Below are 18,673 nucleotides of genomic sequence, written 5' to 3' on the forward strand. Positions count from 1 at the left end.
TGCAAGCCGTGGCAATACTCACTTCTGCTGGAGGGGCCAACTTGGTTTCCGAATGCAACCTTGCCTTGTACAGCACGGCCTATCCTGCCTTAAGATCTATGAAGTCATTCAACTCGATCATGTATCAGGATCTGCAAAAGAAAATCGTGTCAGCAAATAATGAATTCATGCCGGACAGGCACACACTGTTTCAGTTATACTTGCAGATACTTCCACCTATTTTTCTTGTGGTGTTACATCCAAAGCTAATGTGTTACGGCTTGTCTTATCAAGTATGGTCATCTGTCATAACACAGCTAGTCATACAGGAAAATCATTCACTGGGTCAGAAAACACTTTCTATTTTTTACAGTAGTGATAAAATAGGCGACTCAGTCATCCGTATTCCGACACCTTAATATTCTGTGTCGCCATGCTGACAAGCATGATTGGTGCATAAGGTCATTTGTAGCCGCAACCGTTACTACAGCCTTGTTAGCTAACGTAAACCTCGTTCATGGCACCAAATTACTTATGATTGCATGGCAACAAAAAAAACAGTTGAAAAAGAAACACTATTCTCGCAAACTTACCAACGCTGCAGGCCACACACACCTGCCTTAGTTAATGTTAACGTGATTGTAGAAGTTTCCGTCACGCAAAACCACAGTGCATTTTTTTGGAGCTGCAAGCTCCGTGTCAAAATCGAGTGTCAGATGATTCCAGCAATTTTTGTGTATGGTCTTACTATTGATTATGACATAAAGTTGTTACCATCAAAAGAGTGTGTGCATTGTTCTTCTAAAAAATGATATTCCTTTTTATGCCCGGCAGACTTGTGTCATGCTAAGGCAAACTCGGTTCTCTTCCATACGGGCATGAATTTTTGTTTTTAATTACGCGGCCTTAGTTGGCGACTGACAGGCCCCGATTGTATACCGACCACTCATTATCATCAGAAAGGGAATAAAAACATTTCGGGTTCGAACCACGTCGCCGTCGTGGACCACACTATGTGCATTTAATCGTTCGATAGGCTCATAGCATCTTTTACGCATGTCACCGATTAATTAATAGGGTGCGCTGTTAGAAGATGTGAAGAGTCGACTCAAGCGAGCAAACAACCCCACCGAATCTACAGGGCACAGGTGTCGAATGGGGTGGCCGACCAGAGCGGTAAGAATGAGTCAGAGCCTTGAACGTGTAAACAACTCAAAGACCTATATTTGGACAGGCAAACCACCAGGAGCGTTAACAAATAGATATTACAAAGTAAAGCAGTTAACTAAAGAGAACACGAACAGTTCGATGCATATGAGAGACAGAGTCCCACAATATTCACCGACCGTCCCGGACGATGCACTGCTGTCGGAGGCGATTCGGCTACCTGTGAAGCGTGGCTTCGTCGTAGGACAGGCCGTCCGAGACGATCACGGTGATTCTAGCCCCGGGAGTACGTTGGAGTCCTCCAGGGCTTCCATTACGCATTCTTTTAAATATGAGCGCCCTCTTTCCCGACCTCTCCACCTTCATTCCCGCTTCCGTCTTACTGCGCTGATTTTCGCCAACACGAAGTAACCGCCACGTTGCTTTGAAACGACGCCGCGCGCGACAAATGATTTTATCTCGAATGCCCTGCTACAAACCGGCCTACAAAAGAATGCGAATGCATACCCCAAAACCCACAAACAAGAAATATAAAACGAGTCTGCGCTTTTTTCTTTGCCCGCGCGTGTACGTGCTGTATGCGGCACGGATACCCGGGTACTTCGCTGTTAACCCTATCAAAACGTTTGACAAACGCATCGACTGATGACAGACCACTTACCAGCGAGCTGTCCACAGCTGTCGCCGAATCCAAATGCTGTTAGGGGCCGTTCCTCGTGTGACAGGGGCACATGAAAATTTTTCCACCAAATGGCACTACTAGTCCTTCTCAAATAAGAAAGAACGAAGGCCCAAGGCGAGGCTTGAAGCTCCGGCCGCACCGAGCCACCGGCCGCGCTGCGTTGATAGCACGGAGGTTGTTTACATACGGGCAGCAAGTCGTGCCGCCAGGGCAAGTTGAGTCGCTGCAGTCGGGTGCGTTGGCGCGCTGGCACGAGAATTTAAATCGTCTATATACGCGCAAGCAAGCAAAGCAGATGAACATTGCAATTGTTTGCAACGGCGAGAACAACAACACCAATCGCCAAAATAAACAGATTGAAACAACACGGCCGCGCTTTCTGCCTGTGATCGCGCTGGCGGAAGCATCTATACGGGTATACGCACGGTATCGGTTTTGTAGCTGCATGCAACTTTCGCGTCCTGCTTACTCGTTCTAATTAGCATTAGGCCACGGGTGAAGTGCTGGTACACGGAAACAACACAACACTAACATGGCGACCGCCCGCTTGAGATGATTACCGCCGATGGGGAGTTTATTGTGGACGTGGTACTATACAAGGAACCGAACGCCATCTCACAAATGGTGTTATGAGGTTCTAAATCCACTCTTTTGCAACACGGATGGGCAACGGTACTAGCATGGAGGTTCGTCCACATTTTTAAACCATGCCTAGGGAGTACATTTTTTGCTATAGGTACTTTTCATGGCATATTACTTGATTAAAACTCCGTTTCCGGCTAGTTTGCGTTTACAATGCGGGCCTCTCTACGTACGATCGCCAAGCGGCGATTCCAAGTGCTACGTCGCTCTCTTCACGTGCGCCACATCAAGAGCGCTTCGACCTTGAGTTAGTCTATTCGATCACAGCAGAGGACTTCTTGCTCGGCTTTCGGAGATTCGTGGCCCGCAGGGGTTTACTCAAGGTCGTGTACTCAGACAACGCCCGAACTTTCAAGAAAACCTCGGTGGACGTAAAACGAGTCGCCGACTCCTCTCCGATCAAGAAGTGGCTGAGCATTTAGGCAATGCTGGGATCAGGTGGAAGTTCATCGTACCTAATATCCCGTGGTGGGGTGGTTGGTGGGAGCGGCTGGTTAGGACGGTTAAGCAAGCACTCAGAAAGGTACTGGGGAGAGCCAAGCTTGGGTTTGAAGAACAGGCTACCGTCCTCACCGAAGTAGAAGCCGTTGTGAACTCCAGGCCTCTTACTTTCTTCGAGTCGGACATAGGGGAGCCATGTGCTCTCATTCCTGCCGATCTCCTCATTGGTCGCAGACTTACGCATGTGCCTACCAAGAGTGACTCGGGAAATGATACAACCACCTGTTCGCGCACTGATGCCGTGCGGCGGTATCGGTATCGAGAACGTTTGACAGAACACTTCTGGGCTAATTACATGAAAGAATACCTGTTGCAGCTTCGGTCTGCACACTTCACAACGAAGAAACCGGTGACTGAAGTCAAAGTAGGAGACGTGGTGTTAGTGTACCAAGAAAAAACACCGCGCCAAATGTAGAAACTGGCCGTAGTTCAGGAGGTCTACAAAAGCACCGATGGTATCATCCGTTCTTGCAAGATCAAGCTGCAAGATGGGCTTGTGACAACCAGACCCATACAAAGACTTTACGCTCTTGAAATTCGCGCCTAGCCATTTTCTCGCTCCCGGAATGTGTGGAAAAATATCATCGCCATTATTCTCCGGAGCATGCACGAAGACGAAGACCCCTAGATGCGACGGAGATGCTGAGGGATAGCTCGCGCTGAGAGCTCGCTTCTCGCGGCACGAGGCTTGCCCCTCGCGGAATCGAACCACGAAGACACCACTGGGTGCCACGAAAATAAACCCTCTGCTTCTGTTTGGAGAGCTTCATTTTCAGACTCCCGCCACGCCTTGGCTCAACAATCGCTTTTAGTAACATAGTTGAGCTCTTTGCTTCAATGCGAGTTTTGTTGCGTAATCACCTTCCCGGCCGCCACCACCGCCATTCTATCGTCTGCTGCCTCTAACAAGTTTATGGCATGATCACAGAAGAAAAAAACGGTCGCGACCGTCGCTTGTATGATGCATACGGGCACCGAAGCCCTACGCCTGATAACCGCGGAGCATGCCAATGTCGCCGATTCACTCATTCGTCAAGCTTGACTTCAATAAGAGCTGTAATGCATGAAACAGTCACTTTCCTTTGTTATTTTTTGTCTTGAGTTCGATCATGTGACCTAGCAGACTACTAGTAGGAGTGTAGACAAATGGCATGCATTGGGTTCCCTTTGTGATGGAGAGGCTTGTACTGCCCTCTTATGTTACTGTTACGCTAAACATATAATTTTTATTTTATTGTAAAACATAAAAGCAAATAACGGCACGTTATTTGTATGCTCCGTGATTGGGGACTTGGAAATAGTCAAAACTGATATTTCTTTCGGTAGAAAACATGTTTTAAATCGCGCGTCATGCGAAACTGAGCCTGCTGCAAATTTACCGACATTTCGCGGCACCGAAAGTCGGGGAAAGTTCTTGCTCTATTTTGCAGCAAAAGCAGCCGCCATTTTCAAGCTGTTACGTAACGTTACTTAACTTTTACACAAGCTGAAGTTGACCAACGCCGCCTGTATAAACGTTGCCTAACGCGTCGCGCCCTTTTCAATGGGAAGGGTAGGGACCCTGAGTTTAGGCACTCACCCGCTATGTGGCTGGCGCCGGCGGACATCTCGCCTGACATCACTGATCGCGAGTCGCGAACGCTGCACCCACTTCTACGACGTGGGTTTGTCAGCTTATCTATTGGGTTTCAAGAGCTGTTTCGCCTACATCTTAGCCGCGACAGGGCGATAGTTCTGGGGCGCACTGGAGATCTCGTTCAACGTATCGCTCGCTTCGTACGTGATGCATTTTAAAGACGATAGTCTTTCTTGGGCTACCTAAACCCAGAAATTTTAGTCTGTCTCTATGTCTGTCTGTCTCCGTCAGTATGTCTGTGACTCGATTCAGCCACCCGGCCAAAACAAAACAAGGTCTGCGCAATAGTCTTATATAGTCACACTTAAATGTGCCCGTCTAAGTCCGGTGTAATGTTCATACTTGTCAATATTGGTGAAGAACAACCAGACATTACGCTAATATAAGACAAACAAAGTAATACAGAAGTGATATTTGCAGCGTTCCCTTATAAAAATCGTACATGTTCGATTTGTGCGAGAATAAATACTTCATCAACTGCAGAAAAAAAATCCCTCCGCCGTCGCCTGCTGTCGCCCGCGCCATACAGCTTCTGGCGGCATTTTAACAACTCAAGGGGCAACAGTTACGAAACGTTCCACTAGATAGGTTCCACGTTCTGCTTGGAACGCACGTGGGCTAGGGAAACGCGGTACTATAAACATTGAAGTAGGGTGTTTCAATTAACGCGCGTCTGCGCCGTACGGCAGCGCTGTCATTGAGGCACCCGGCCTGGAGCAGTGGACCGCGGTAAATTTAAATAGGCTTGAATAAACCTTTGGCGTCTTTACCTTGGGAGAAGCGCACCACAAGAGGAACAACATGAGAGGTGAGCGGGAAAGCGAAGAGAAACATTTACTTGGCAAATGTCTACAAAGATATCGTCTTTTGTCGACATTTGCAACGAAAGGAGCAGATACGCGGCCATTTTTTTCCAAAGAGAACTGACGGAGGCGGAACTGAAATAGAGTAAGAACATATTAATTGCCGGGTAGACAAATACGAACAGAAAAACGGCAGCTTCGGATGGTGCAGCCATTATTTTACTGATGTTTTTTCTCTCTGGAGGATTTAGGGAAAATAATTGCGAGCACATTTTTTTTTTACAGGTGTTGCCATTACTTCGCAAAAATATCAAGTGCTTGCAAATTTCAGAAAATTATAGAAAACAAAAGGATAAGCAGCTGTGGGTCCCGCCATGCTGTCCGGGCGCTTCTACAGTACCGTCCTCAATTTTAAAAGTGCGCAGAGATGCGGAGTGCGAACTGCGGGGACAAAACAAGACCGAAATGCGGAGGGGAGAGAGGGGGGGATGCCCCACTCAGAAAATTTTGGGGCCCGTAATCCAAGTAGATAAGCACGCAAAACCGCCACCAGCCTACGGCAGCACAAGTGATTTTGCTCCGAGGCACGGAGCAAGAATATGTAGGAGAAGAAACGCAGATTGCGGCTGGCGCGATCGAGCCACCAGATAATGTCACAATGATAACTACAGCGACCTAGGGAGCTCCGCAGCTGCGGAGGCGAACAATTTGACAGCGGCACCTGGTTTAATGTATTAAAAGCAATACTGTTGTTTGCATCATTTGCCACAAGGCGTGAATCGCTATGAGCTCGAGCTGCTGCGCGACGCGGGGACGGAACGCGCGTTTATCTCAGACGTAGCGCGCGAGCCCGCGTGCGCGCGTCGTACATTGGCCGGTGCGCTCAACTCCCTTCGAGCACATCGCACGCGAGGTAAGGCTGTGCGTTTACACGTTTTACATTCTTTTGCGTTTACAGGTTTGTATTTTGGGCTTGTTGCTTGCAGAAGATTGCTGACGCATGAAAAGAAAATGCCCCTTTTATTCGCTCGTACCAGCCGGTTTAAACCTGACAGAAAATTAATCGCGAAGGCGGGCTCCTAAGCCAACGGACGCGCAGAAGAGCTCACAGACTCTCGCTTCGGCAACGGAATGTTTCGGCGGCGACGCTGCCGCCAGGTTGGAGTGGGCGAGCGCGAACAGAACGCGCACCGGCCGTGGCGATGACCGCGCACTTTCTTCGCTTGCCGCCAGATGCCGGAAACTTGACGTTCGCCAAGTGCTTGTGACGTTATCGGGTTGCCCCAGGAAGCCCAGTTTCCCCTCCTATAGGCCTCCTGCGCTGGAGTTGATGATGATGATGATGATTCCTATTGGTTTCCCCTTTGAAGCGGGCTGGGAGTTCCCAGGAGCGACTGGGAGTGATGATGATGATGATTAGTGGCTTTCCCTTTAAATCGGGGCGTCGGTTGTCACCAACCAACTTGCCTGTTTTATTACGTTTACTTGCCCTACTCCCAGCTAACCTATAGATTTGCTTTCTCCCTCCCATCTCTCCCTCTTTTCTGTTTTAAACTCATCGCCCCCACCCCCCTTATTTTCTCCCCTCGCTGTTCTAAATTCTCGTCCGCATGATTACTCCGCCTGCGTACCCATCCCTTCCCTACTTTTCCTCCACCACCACTCCAGTCGCCTCTTCGTCACCTCTATGGCCTTAAAGTTGAGGTTCCCCCTCGCCCCAAATCCCAAAGCCTCCTCCAGCGTCGTTTCCCCCTCACCCCACGGTGGCCGTATCTCGGTGCAGCTCCTGACAATATGGTCTATAGTTTCCCGATCAATGCCGCAGCATGCACACGTTTCATCCTGCTGCCTGTAGCTACCCGTGTATACCCGGGTTCTTAGGCACCCTGCCCGTGCCTCGAAGAGCAACGCACTGCCTCTCGTATTGCCATAGAATCCCTCTTTCTTAATTTCCCGTTTTTCCGCCCTATAAGTCTCCAGGGTTTTTTTCGCTTCCATTCTCTGTGCCCACTTCGTCGTCTCTGCTGCCTTTACCTGCTTTTTAACTGTTGTGTAAACCCCGCTTTCCCCTACCGACTTTCCGTACCGCTTGGTCAGCTGTCTGGTCCTCCGTCTCCACCGCGTGTCCACGCTCCTCAAATACAGGTACTTAAACACCCTCGCGGCCCATTTTTCGTCCTCCATGTCACGAAGTCACTCCTCAAACTTTATCTTGCTCTGCGCCTCCCTCGCCTCGAAAGACGACCATCCCATATCCCCTTGTATCGCTTCATTTGTAGTTTTACTGAGGGCCCCTAGGGCCAATCTGCCTACCGCCCTCTGATTTACTTCCAGGCCCGCTTGGGTCTCTGGCTTCATGCACAGAACCGAATTAGCGAAAGTTAATCCTGGTACCATGACCCCTTTCCAGACTCCCCTTACCACCTCGTATTTGCTGTATCCCCAGAGGGCTCTATGCTTCATTATAGCCGCGTTCCGTCTTCCTTTCGTCTTAAGGTGAGCCTCATGCGCCTGCGTGTAATCTTCGCTGTTGTTCAGCCATACTCCTAAATATTTATACTCTTTTACCAATGGTATTTTTACTTGCTGCGCTGATACTGTTTTGTGCTCCTCGCCGTAATTAAAGACCATGATCCCCGATTTTTCTCTGCTAAAGGATAGCCCTAGGTGCGTCGCTTCTTCACCGCATATATCCATAATAATAATAATAGATAGCCTTTATTACATTAGGAAGACGCTAGGTCAAGTGGGGTAAGTGGGAGTAGAGGGTGGGATATTCGAGGCTTGGGACATCTTGAAAATAAACCGTTCAAGTTGAAGCTGGTTGGCTCCTTAAGGCGGAAGAGGCCACGTGGGGTGAGGAGAGCAGGCTCACGGCTCTAAACCGCTCGCGCTAGACCGCTTTCTAGAGAGTAGTGCGCAATTAAAGTCAGCGTGGAGGGTTCCAGTGTTCGAGGGTCGATGTATGAGGAGGAGGCATTTGAAGGAGGCTTGAAGTTTCTGTAACGCGTAAATTTTGGACAGTGCCAAATTAGGTGCTGGAGATTGGCGGGTGTGAGAGAGGCGCAGAAGGGACATCGAGGCGGCAGGGATGGGGTGTACCATCTACGGAATGTCTCTGGGGTTAAGCTAGCATTTGCAAAATATTTGTTCATAAAAATTTCGGCTGATCTTGGGAGCGGGGGTAGAGCAGATAAAAAGCCGGTTGGAGTGAGGGTCTTGAGGCGGTCTTTTTTGTCTTTTTGGTACCGTAGAATCTGTATGGCTGGCGGTAATGACTCAGGAGGCGGAGGAGCCAAGTCGGGTAGCAGCGGAGGACTGGAGGTTATGCACTCCCGTGCAGCCGAGTGAGCTGCCTGGTTCCCCGGTGAAGACTCCTCGTGTCCAGGCGACCAGTCGATGCGAAGATGGATGCCGCTAGATTTTAGGATGGAGATCTGATGCAGGATTTTGTTGGCAATGGGATTGGTGGATGTGGGACTTTGTAGTGTCTTTAGGGCTTCGAATGAGTCCGTCAGGATGCGTATTTGTGAAGGGACGGAGGAGTGAAAGTCGAACATGAGGAAGTCGATGGCTTGAATGATGGCATGGAGTTCCGCTTCCAGAATGGTAGCACATGGAATATTAAGGGTTCGTTTCAAGCTCTGCATACTTATCCAGTTGTCCGCCATCAACAATATGTCGTCTGCATACATTAGTCCCGGAACCCGTTGTTCCACTACCTGCCCGTTTTTCATGTAGGATAAGTCGAACCCCATCGTGCTGACTTCTAGCTTCCTTTCTAACCCCGTCATGTAGATCATGAACAGCAGCGGAGAGAGAGGACATCCTTGTTTCAACCCCTTGTAGGTGTATACAGGCCTATTGTATGTTACCCCCTCCCACACTATTTGCCCTTGGTTCTCCCGGTATAGCTCCCTGAGTAAGCTAATGAATTCTGCCCCAACTCCCTCGTCCTCCAAGATACTCCAAAGCCGCTCCCTGTCTACATTATCATACGCCGCTTTAATGTCCATAAAGGCTAACCACAAAGGTCGGTTTTGCATCTTCGCCACCTCTATGCATTGGCTTATCACGAATAAGTTGTCGTCTAGTCTTCTGTCCTTTCGAAACCCATTTTGAAGCTCCCCTAATATCCTATTTTGTTCCACCCACTGCTCTAGTTCGAACTTCACTGCCTGCATTGCTAATCTGTACAGCACTGACATGACGGTTACTGGCCTATACGAGCTTGGGTTTGTCCTGACTCCTTTGCCCTTGTACACTAAGTTCATCCTGCTCATTTGCCACGCTGCCGGTATTGCCTTTTCTTCTATCCTTGTTCTGATGGCTTGCAGTAGTTTTCCCTTGCTCTTTGGTCCTAACTGGTTAATCAACTCCATCGGTATCCCATCCGTGCCTGCCGCGGTATTCTTGGGGACCTTTTCCTCTGTTCTTTTCCATTTCAGCTTGTCCCCATCTATCTCCAGACATTTCGGCCTACCCGCCGCGACATCTCTGTGTCGCTGCGGGGCCTCTTCATCCACCTTACCGAACTTCTCCGTGATGATTTTGTGCAGGTATGCTAATGCTTCCTCTCCCTTGAGCATCTGCCCCTGCTCGTTTTCTATAGTACCGCCTTCTGTGGGACTCGTACGTTTCCCTAATTCCTGCACATGGTTCCAAAACCTTTTCGGCGCGTCTCTACCCCTTCCTCGTATTTGCGCTACCCATCGCTCGCTGTCCCCCTTTATTTTCGCCTGCACTAATTGCTGCACTTCCTGTTTCATTTGCTTATACTGCTCCCATTTTAGGTCCACCTCCTCCTGATGTCTCCCCATCCTCTTGGCCTGCCTGTGCTCTCTAGACGCCTGTTTACGCCTCTCTATCGCCGCCTTTATTTCTTTGTTCCACCAGCTTTTGGGTGTTTTTTTTCCTCTCCATCAATTGGCCCCCTCTGCCTTGACTATTTTTTCCTGCATAGTCTTGATGAGCCTGTCATATTCCCACTCTTCTCCAGGATTTCTTTCTATGTCAGCCTCTATGCTTTTGGCTATATCCGCAATTTGTTTGCTGTTTAACTTTGTGCGCTGCCACGGTCAACCCGTTTTTTCGCCCCCCAGTTTCCCAAAACTCAAGTTTATGCGCTTGTGGTCACTGCCCAGACTGTGGCCCCCTTCCTCATCTATGGTCATTCTATCCAACCATTCATAAAGTTCCTCTGAAATAAGGCAGTAGTCAATACTCGACTGTCTCCTACCACACTCCCTGGTTATTTGTCGCTCGCATTTTTGTTCCCTATTTACTATGATCAGCTTCTGGTACTCACACATATCTAGCATTAGATTTCCGTTGAAGTCGGTGTACCCGTCTAGATCTTCAATGTGGGCGTTCATGTCCCCTACCAATAGTACCTCCCCGGAACGTTTCAAATCTTCGATGTCCTTTTTTAGACACGCCACCAGTTTTTGGTTTTGTTCTTTGCTATCCTTACCCGTCCACAGGTAAGACACCCCTAAAGCCATCTCCCTACCCTCCACTATCCCTTTCATCCACACATGTTCTTTACAGTCTTCTTTCACTCTCTTCCAATTAGTCCCCAGCCGTACCAGCATACCTACTCCTCCGCCTTTTCTCAATCCAGCCGTCCTGTTACAACCTTCCCATACATACTCTCCGATTACCGGAGGTTCCTCCAAGTCCCGTAGGTGCGTCTCGGTCACAGCGTATACCTGGATATCTTCCTCTTCTAGCTGCTTAATAATCTCCATCCACTTCTCTCTTTTCCTGCCACCCTGCATGTTTATGTACGCGATATTCAGCCGTTTGCCTGCACCGACCCCGCTATCTCCTTTTGCTCCTTGCATTTGTCTACGCCATCTTCGCAAAGGCCTGTGGGCCCCCTAAAAAAGCCACAGTTCGCGCCGCGTGTCGTCTTCCGATGGCTGCTCCCACCTGCCCGTTGAAATGCACTCCGTCACGCTGGAACGCCCTTTTCCGGCCCATCCATCGGACATCCCTGTTGATGTCTACGACAGCGAAACTCAGCTCCGTGCCCAGCTCCCGTATGTCTCGGTTCACCGCTACCACTTCCCTTTCCACATGTACCCCTCTCCCAATTATCTCTGGTACTGTGCTCACGACGACCTGCACATGTGGGCACAGCGCCCGAAGTTTGTTCACCCCCTTTTCTAGCTGCTTGCGCACTCCCGCGCCCCTTCCCTGCAGAACGTCATTGGTTCCTCCTGCGATAATCACTAGGTTCTGCCCCTGCATATTTTCCCACATTTTATCCTTTGCCTTTTCTAACACTACCCTGACCGTCTGCCCCGGGAACACGCCAACCTGCACTCTCTCGTCCTCTCTCACCCGGCCTCTAATCTCCATTTCTGAGTACCGCATGTTGGAGTCCCCCGCCACGATCACCATGCGCCTTTCTTCCTTTTCCTGGCTGCCCCCCGGCGCGGCCACCTGATCCCGCACCGGCTGAGTCAGCGCCAGTCCGGGATCGTCTTCCGGTGTGGCGTCTTTGTCCTCCTCCTTTCCATTCTCGGGGTTAAGCACTGCCGACCCATCTGCCTCGTGACCTGCTTCATCGTTTGCCAGGATGTCACCCTTTGTCGCCATTTTGAACTCCATTTGCGCCAACCTCGCTTCGAGTGCCTTCCTCTGTTCTTTTTCATCCTTCAACTCCGCCTGTAGCTCGCCTACCTGAACTCTGAGCTGCTCCTTTTCTTCCTCGAGCCGGTCAAGGCGCGACGCTAGCACACACACTCTGCACATGAAGTTCTGCCCATCCGCGTCCTCGACCGACTCGAATCTCGTCTCCTCGAGCGGGTATTCGTGCTCGCACCCAGTGCACATCACACCCGGCTTCTTCCTCTGAGGCATGGTACTGCTCGTCCAAGGCGTGCCCAACTCTGGCTTACTCACTGCCGCGTTCTCGCGCGCTCCCCTCCAATCTAAAAGTAAGCCGCAACGTGCGATTCTTTCTTACAGCATCAATTCTTCTTTTACGAATTACCAACGCTTACAAACCGCCACGTGCAACAACCGCGCGACACCTCTGATTCGGTCACTTCCCTACGCTAACAACAACCCCTGTTTCAACTAACCTACATCTCTCTCTAAAGCATGGTCACTCTAAAAAAGGAATAATAAATTTGAAACACTTATCCGGTTTCGTCGTCGATAGCTCCGCCGCGCTCTGTACGTCCGCACACCTCGACAGCTCAGGGCTCGAGTCCCCAGTTTTGGCGACAGGCTCGAGTTTTGGCGACATGCAGCGCCCCTAGCGGCCGACGCCTCTGGGTAGTACAAAATCAGACGACCCTCGCCACCCTCTATGTGTTTTCAATTACAAGCAAGCGTGAAAGTTGGTTGTGGCGCTTTGTGGCGTGTTTAAATGACTGCATAGTGTATGAAATAGCCCTTAAAGTAGTTGCAGAGGCTAAACAAAATAATATCCGCTAAAAGAAGCCGATTTGTCGGCTTTCTTTTGAGTGAGCTGTCGCGGTGGTCGCGGCGTGGGCAAGTATCGCCGGGTAGGGTGGTTTAACTGTTTGACGACAGTTACAGTTTTTTCTTCTTGCGTGCGGTCGGCAAAGGAAAGTTCACGAGTATCATAAACACGCAGCGCTGCTCATCGTGTACCCTCAGGTAACTGCAAAAGGTTGCTTCAGCGAGCACGACTCAGCTGACACTGCTGGCCTGGCACCGCCTTTGAAACGAGTGGAAATCTTGTTTCGTATTTTCGCAAACTAAATGATTCTTGTGTAACGTTTTATGCCGCACGATTTACGAACGGCGCAGGGTACATGTATACTAGCGAGAAGGTGGGGCAAGAGTACCAAATAAACAAATTCGCTATTAAAGGACGCAAAACATGCACAAAGTCACACGTCCGCTGCCTGCAGAGAATGTGTACAGTCGCGTGCGATTTGAAGGTAATCGCACGAGCTTCGACCGATAAAGGCGATAACGCCCCCGCGCGGCCTTTTTCGGAGCGACTGGGACCTAGTTTATGCATTCTCCTCTCTCTGGGTGGCTGTAATGATGCGGCTAGTAAACCACCCTTTCCGCTTTGTGGTGATCTTGTGTAGTTGCAAACACGTGCGCGTTTTTTAAATGCAGAGCATTTCTTTAACTCACGATGTCACCCGTTCTAGGCGTCCGTAGTAGTCTGCATCGCTCGCAGGTGCGCCTTCTCGGCGCGATCGTGGCGTGATAAAGGCGGGGGTCGGCGAGGCTGGAACGCACTCATCGCCACGCTCTCTCGTCAGCCCCGCTCCTCCTCGCCTACTCTCCGCTCGCATCACGCGCTCTCTCCGCGGTCGGTTCGCGCCCAACAGGTGGGGGCGCGCACGTCGCGGGATCAACAACATCTGTGGCGTGATCGTGACGTCAGCATCGCGCGCGCGTGGCGCGATCGTGGCGGGATAAAGGGGGGTGTCGGCGAGGCTGGAGCGCACTCATCGCCGCGCTCTGTCGTCAGCAGTTGCCACAAGTGCAACAACATTAACGTAACGCAAACTACTTAACGTCGTGCGCCCCCGGAAATGCTCTGCATTTGATCGTGCCACTCGCGAGGGGGATGTTCCTTCCATCAGAAAAACGGCTACCGCTGGCGGGAATCGAACCCCCGTCCTCGAGCACAGCATTTCTTCCACCCGTCGTCTTGTCATCATTCACTCAGTTAGGACGGTGACGCTGCTGAGCCCAGAAACGGCCGTCAAAGGGCTGCGCCCTAAAATAACAGCTTCAAAATAACATTTAAAGTGGCAATCGAATGCGTTCATCGCTGAAACTTAAGGAAAGACGGCAAATAGCCTCTAAACCTTCATAATCTTTTTCTTGCATGGTTATCAGGAGCAACGATAGCACCCATTGTTATACATGTCTAGTATTTCCCGAGAATGCGGTTCTGCGCACCTTTTCGAGAACTGCTGTAAAATACGACGAGTGCGACGTCGTCGCTGCGTGCGCGATAAAAAAAGAGGAAGGGGTTATTGATTTTGCTGCTGAAGTGATGGCTGCTGGAATAAACAGAGACCGAGGGAGAGAAGAATGCGTAAACCAGGAACCAGGAAGAGTAAAACAAGCCGCGTGGGGGCGTTATCGTCGTGGTCGGTCGACGCTCGCGCGATTACCTTCAAATCGCACGCGACTGCACTTCTATAACATCACATAACACAGCCGCATACACGGCGCGGGGCCTCAAATATTTACATACGGTCATCACTGACTGTGTTGGTTTTCTAGTGCATGGGTCGTCGAATCTGAACGCCGATACGCCAGTTTTGACTTCAAATAGAGTTAGACAGCGAGACAAGAGCAGAAAATTGGCGTCCTCCAGTTGAATTGCCCTCCACACCCCCCCCCCCCCCTATCTTCACACTTCGCTAGAATATTGTCAAATATTGTTAGAAATTCGCTGAATTTTTTCTCTTTGCATTCAAAGCCCCCCTCCTCCTCCCGCCCGATTTGCCGTCCAGCCCTCCGCCGTGTCGGCTGCATGGAACTCGGCCGTTGCTGACCCTCATTCTAGGCTATTAAGTGCGAACTGGGAATATATGATGCAAGAGCGTAATTAAGTAAAGTGAGCGCAAACAAGGAAAGCGAACGGCCTCTTGGTTCGCCATACCACTTTGTTTTACGGCCACTAATTTCGTAATCGCAAAACAGATTTCACTCTTCTGACGGTCGCGGCATTTTGTCACTGAGACACGTAACAAAACGGCAAGCTAACGCTGCACCATATATTCGTAACGGCGACGCAAACGAGCACTGTTTAATGAAAGTGCACGCATGTGTGCAGGTACGCAAAACAGCGGCGCACCGCAGCAGGCGAGCCTGCGGTCCGCCGGACTCGCTGGCTTTTTAAAGCGCGATCATCGCCGATTGCGTCACTCTTCTTTTTTGATCGGCTGTTTTTGAGAAGTCTTTGTCACCTAGAGTATTAGTTTAAACTAGAAATTTCACTTAAAATTTCACTTCGTACGACCATCGATCGGTGATCCTGCGAGTAGCAGACGCCGTCACGGTCCCGGCACTTACGTCGGCGCTGTAAACGTGTTTAGCGCTGCAAAGCTTTTTCCCATAATGCCAAGTTGATCGCTGAAATAGATCGGACGCGTCGGGGATGAGCTGGTGACCACGTGACCACGTCGCAAAACAATCGGGATAAGAGATAGTCATTCTGCCACGATTCTCTCGGAAATAAGTTTTATTACGAAATATTTTAATTTTGTTGTTCTTGGCAGTTAATCGTCATGTTTTTTCAGTTAATAGTTAAAATTTTCAATTATTCGTTTTCGTTAATAGTTATTTAGATTATCAGGTATTAGTTATATATTTATTACAAATATTTTTATTCATTGAGAAATCATATATATTGATGGTCGAGGTTCAATCTCAGCCCCCTCTGCAACCCCCCCGGAGCAAAATGTCTGGCTATGCCCCTGATATGCAGGAAAAAGTTTTGAGTAATTTCGTAACAATTAATCAGTCCTTAAAACTAATTAAGCAAACAAGACCGTGCAGCTAAAACCAGCCAGTATTTTCAGCTGCCGCTGACGTTCCCAACACCTATACTTTGCCACCCTCTAATATTTTCGGAAAATAACCGGTCTCTCGAAAGCTTCTCAGTGTTTGTTCTGCAGCAAAAAATGCCTAGTATGCATACAAAATTTAGAGAAATAACGCACACAGAGGGAAGTAGCGCAATTTCGACAACGCAAACTTACTCTGCGTGCAGCGGCCACTCTGAAGCTGCTAATGGGCGCTGCCTATTTTCGTGGCTAGTTACACGATATTCTACGGGACAAATAGAATGGCCAATTTGGTCAAAATCTTCCATTCTTCAATTATTACCCAGAAGCTGCGTATGCCATTTTTTCAAATATGGCGTGCGTGGATAAATTTCCGTAGAGTGGCACATTTAGGCACGTAATAGCTGTTTTGTTGTGTTTCATTCTTGAAGGGCTCCTGGTTTGATGATTTGGCCAGTGTTTTTCACTTCCAGCTTGAAGGACTTACACAGCGATCATTTTCCCGTGTCTTTCACGACTAAGCATGCGCACATTATTGGTCAGCGGTCACGCATACACGGGAGGGTAGAAATGTGGGGGCGTGCAAGAGCAGACAGGCTTCATGTTCTCACCGATAACGTCCCCGCTGTGCGGAGGGGACATTTAAACGGGGCATCTCACGTTGCCGATTACGGCCTGACCTCTGTGCTCCCAGGTAAAGTGGTTTTCAAATGCAGCTTGTAGGGGCTTATCCGAGTAGCCGTTGGTGTTGCTGCTGGCGTCGTATGCGAAAACACCCTCCACCGCCCACCCTCGCTCCTCACCCAGAGCTGGCGGCCGGAAACCCTCCGCTTCGATGATCTCGCGATACTCCCAGCCAATAATAGGCGCTCATTGATGTTCCGTGCGGGGAATTTCCTGTTTTAAGTGCGAATGCACTTTATAAGCGACCCCAAACCATCCACCGCCGGCGGCGGCGGCGGCGTCGGCGTCCGCAGTGCTCCTCTATACTTAAAAAAGAAACAGCATCCGGCGCCCGGTTTCGATCCGAGGACTTTGCGGGCCGCAGCCCGACGCTCTACCGAATAAGCCACGGACGCGACGCTCATATCGGTGTCAGTAACGCGCTTTATATCTTTAACGCATTCAAACTACGCCGTCAGCGGCGTGCGTTGGCGACTCAGCCGCGTTATAGCGGCTTGATAACTGCGTGGTGTACACGTGATACTACAAACCCGATGGAAGAGATGGAAGAGAAGGCGGCGAGGCGGTGGGCTGCGGGGGCCGAGCGCAAGCGCCGCAAGCGGGCCGACAACCGTGCATTCGCACTTTCACATTCTCCCCCTCGGGGAGATGCGGGGGAATTTTTTTCTGGGAATTTTCGGCTGTTTTTGTCTAAGAGGGAAAAGGGAAACTTTAATAGATTCAGGAAATTTTAGGAACCGCTTAGTAAAATAGCAAATTAGTGTCAGTAAACCGGAACTCGCATCATTTATTACAGTGTTGTTGTTGTTTTAATTTCCCTTACCAGATCCTCGGATTTGTGTTCAAATTTCAGCAACCGTGTTACCGCAAGCGACGAGCATCCGAGATCGCTTCCAATCCAGCTCGTAAAACACGAGGGAGCATAGAAGAAAGAGTACTCCTTGAGAACGAGCTAGTAAAGCGTGAAGCGTCGGTGGCTGAGGGGCTGAAGCCTGTGCGCTTGTTTTACTGTGCAATCTTAGTCCGTGTGCTAGCAGTCACCAAGCGATAGCGCCAGCACTCTTTGCGCTGACAAAAATTATCTGGATTACCCAAAAATGTCTTGTTGTATCTTTAGCATGCAATGTAAGCCTGCTGTTTAGTACAAAACAAGAAATGCATAGTCAAATGCTGCTTAGCGGCATATTTTAGTTCACGCTGAACCACGGGTCCTGTGAACGGCGTCTGCGTCTGGAAGGCTACGTAAAGTAGACATAGGTGACGCTGGCTGACGCCGAAAACCGAACAGGAATCCACGTAAAGTTCTATCAGCTGCAGAAAAAGAACGCAGCGAATTTTGCAGGCAGTTCGTGAAAAACCTGCGGGGAAATTATGCTAAAGCAGTAAATTTCTGAACCGAGAAATAAATTTTTTTTTTCACCACAGTACGGAACATCACTGCAGGCTCTCCCTCCACCCGGAGATGGCAAAGACAGGCTAGCTCGCTTTGCGCGCCTCATTTCTCGCCAGTTCAAGGCTAGGTGCGCCATGGTCCGGTCGCGCTTCGTCCACTACACTAAAAAGCAGGCAACCTTAACGAACGGAATCGGGAGTGGGCCTGGAACGTTTGCGAGGTCGGCGGGCTAATCCGGCGTTTGAGCAATTCCAATGCCGGCGGAACGACAACGCCGGGCCACTGAAAGGGTTGGGAAAACGCGACTTGGACACTTGGGTTGACAAGGATGTCAGAATTTGCGGGGCACCCGTGTTCCCGAGAGAGGAGGGATTGGTTTCTGATTGGTCTTGAACAGACACTAAGATGCCTACAAAGCGAGAGGGAAATTGACAGCCGCACATTTGTCCACTAGAAAATAACTCTACTTTTTCCCAGTTTTATTCTGCCAATTAGCTAGCTTGAGTGCTCAATCGCAAATTACATGCAAATGCGTTTTGTTTTGTGCACTTCTTGGACGGCACGCTCCTTAGCTGGTATTCTTTCTTCACAGAGTGGGAGGCTAGTGGAGTCTTTTTCTGTCTCTTTGGTTTTGTCTCCTTATTTATGCAGTGGTGA

The 18,673-nt window shown here is 49.7% G+C and overlaps 1 protein-coding gene across 1 annotated transcript in view; it reads right to left on the bottom strand.

Moving 5' to 3' along the window:
* The window catches only part of LOC144175549 (2-Hydroxyacid oxidase 1-like), a 98,514-nt gene that overhangs the window by 26,472 nt on the left and 53,369 nt on the right, over positions 1-18,673 (bottom strand). The gene's annotated exons all lie outside the window — the stretch shown is intronic.

The sequence above is a fragment of the Haemaphysalis longicornis genome, unplaced genomic scaffold, assembly GCF_048455015.1.
Source record: "Haemaphysalis longicornis isolate Haplotype H1 unplaced genomic scaffold, Haemaphysalis longicornis Haplotype H1 scaffold_3, whole genome shotgun sequence".
NCBI classification, from domain to species: Eukaryota; Metazoa; Arthropoda; class Arachnida; order Ixodida; family Ixodidae; genus Haemaphysalis; species Haemaphysalis longicornis.